The sequence below is a fragment of the Poecilia formosa genome, unplaced genomic scaffold, assembly GCF_000485575.1.
Source record: "Poecilia formosa unplaced genomic scaffold, Poecilia_formosa-5.1.2 Scaffold669, whole genome shotgun sequence".
Lineage (NCBI taxonomy): Eukaryota > Metazoa > Chordata > Actinopteri > Cyprinodontiformes > Poeciliidae > Poecilia > Poecilia formosa.
The window spans coordinates 164841-167861 of NW_006800608.1; positions in this window are offsets into that span (position 1 = coordinate 164841).

Here is a 3021-nt window from a genome sequence, read left to right on the forward strand (position 1 = left end):
GCCCAGGTACATCTGCAAACAGAGATGGAAAAAACTGTTGAATCTCACCCAGCTGTTGCCACTGATCAGGAGTCAGATGCTTAGGAGCCTCTTCAGATTTGGTCAATTCATTCAGCTTCCCCATCTTTCAACATGGCACTGTCTTCAGGCTGAACATCTTGTACCATCAGGATCTGCTTCACATCCATTTCTGGAACATTTCTTTCATGATACTCCTTTAATAGATTTACATGAAGCAGTTGCTTTGACTTTTGTTTTTCTGGACAGATAATTTCATAAGTCACTGGTCCTGCTCTTCTAACCACAGTGTAGGGTCCTTGCCATTTAGCAAGCAACTTACTTGGCCCACTGGGCAAGAGTACTAAGGCTTTCTGGCCAGTCTTCAGCTCCCTTTCACGGGCACGTCTATCGTACCATACCTTTGCTTATGTTGAGCCTTCTCCATATGATCTTTAACTTGTTCTCTGTACTTTTCCAGGTTGTCTCTCATCTGAAGTATGTAGGAGATGTTTGTTGGTGAAGCCGCTTCACTGGATCCTGATGCCGCTCCAGCATGTCCAAAGGGCCTCTAACCTGTCTCCCATACAGCAACTCAAAAGGAGAAAAACCAGTTGAGGCTTGTGGTACTTCTCTGTAAGCAAACAAAAGGAAAGGCAACCATTTATCCCAGTATCAATAAACTCTCAACATTTGCTTTAATGTGCCATTAAATCGTTCTACCAAACCATCAGTTTCTGGATGGTATGGAGTAGTACGAATACCTTTTACACTCAGTTGATCATAAAGAGTTTTCATCACTTATGACATGAAGTTGGTACCCTGATCTGTCAGAATCTCCTTTGGGATACCAACTCTGGAGAAAAGGTCTACTAAACACCGGACAATGTGTTTGACCTGCAGAGAATGTAATGGATAAACATCTGGATATCAGGTTGCATAATCACAGATGACTAATGCATATTTATGGCCATTACTGCTCTTAGGTAAAGGACCTATGATATCCATGGCGATTCTCTCGTAAGGAACACTCATTATAGGTAATGTCTGCAACTGGGGACGGTCTGAAACTTTAGTAGGGGCCACCAACTGACAGTCATGACATGTTTTGCAGTATTCAACTACATCTTTATATAATCCTGGCCAATAAAAACGTTGAGCAACACGATTATAAGTTTTTGCCTGTCCTAAGTGCCCTGACCTTGGTATAGTGTGATCCAAATGCAGAATTACTGAACGGTATTCTTTTGGCACAAGTCTGGGTTCATCAATGTCTGCTAGATACAAAAGTTTATCCCTTATAATGAAAGGCTCTCCTGCTAAACTTTTAAACTCCGCAGCACTCTCTTTTCCACCATCTTTGTGTGTTTTATTAAAGAGGTTTCAAAGATGGATCGTTTTCTTGTCTCTCTTTAAAGTTATTAGGAATTTTCCACTGGAAATCAATACATGGAGTTAATGGCAATGCAGGTTCAGGGAGTTTTGACCTGCTTTTGTTCTTATTTTTCTCCTGTCTATGCTTTCGTTTTGATTTCCTGATTTTATTTCCTCCTTCATACAGATCATCTACATCTGGCAGAGGTTCTAAACCTTTTCATGGAACGTGTGGTAACAGCACAGGAATAAGCCACCGAGTGTTTTTGAACCAAACTGTCTAGGATTGGTAAATCTTCTCCTAGGATAACATCATATGCTAACTGATTCAAAACTCCAACAGTCAACATAAAAGCTTGTCCTTCAACATCAGCAGTTGGATACTCTGACATCCATGAACACAAGTAATGTTTACCGGTTTGTTAAAGTTAGGCAGTACATTACTCAACAAAGATGATTTCACCAGAGTTTGTGGGCTACCTGTGTCTGCAAGAGCTTTTACAGCTTTACCATTTATCACCACATCAACTACATGTTTATGTGGAATCACGTCATCAGAAAGTTCATAATTATGTTCTTTGGAAGGTACAACACATGACTCTACTGACTTACATTTCTTAATGGACATAAAGAAGCTTTGTGACCAGGCTGCTGACAATAGTAACAAATGAGACCACACTTTAGTCCAGACTGTGTATACTTCTTACCACCCCTCTTGTCCAAATTGTCAATATTAGTTGCACCTGGAGGTTTTACCTCCATAGACCTTGGTCTCAGTCTCTCTTGACTTAGAAGGTTCTCTGTGAGCAGCCAGGTAACGTTCAGCCGCTTCCTCTCCAGTCGTTGGATTGTTCTCCTTCACCCATGTGCAGACGTCTGGTTGAAGCACATGTAGATACTGCTCCAAGATGATCGTTTCCCCAATCTCTTCTTTACTCCGACTGTCAGGCCGCATCCATCGCTTGTAGAGTCCCTTTATCCGACCGTAGGTTTCACATACACTCTCCCACTGGAACACTGATGCTTCGAAACCGGAATCTGTAGGTCTCTTCTGTTACATTAAACTTAGACAACACAGCAGCTTTAACAGAGTCATAAGAGTCAGACTGGTCCTCATCCATTCCAGCATATGCCTCAAGGGCTTTTCCAGTCAATAATGTGACCACTTTAGCAGCCCATTCAGCTGGTTGCCATCCCCATGTTTTAGCAATGCATTCAAAACGTATGAAAAAACTTTCAGGATCCTCACCCTCCTTAAAGTCAGGTATTCTTGGATCACCTCCACGGGTTGGTTCCACTCTTTGTGCTGGAGCTCCTTGTGCTATATGTCGCTGGGGCTGAGATGGAGAATGAGGTTCAACTTGGTAATCAGAGGCTCCTTGGACTTCCTCTGTTGCAGACAGCTGAGACAGTGTCCTAGTCTGTTGCTTTGGGAAAGCTGCTTCTGTAGAAATGCCAGTCTCGATAGACAGCTCATGTTCAGCATAAACATCAATTCGCAGCTTTGGCATGTTACTGCACAACTGTTTAATCTGATCAAACAGTATTGCTTCTGTTCGTTTAGAACGTCGCATAAATTCTCTTATTTCATCAAAGATGTCAGATTCAGAATGTTCTTTACTCACAGCACCAACTGTGGTCTGCTTAGGC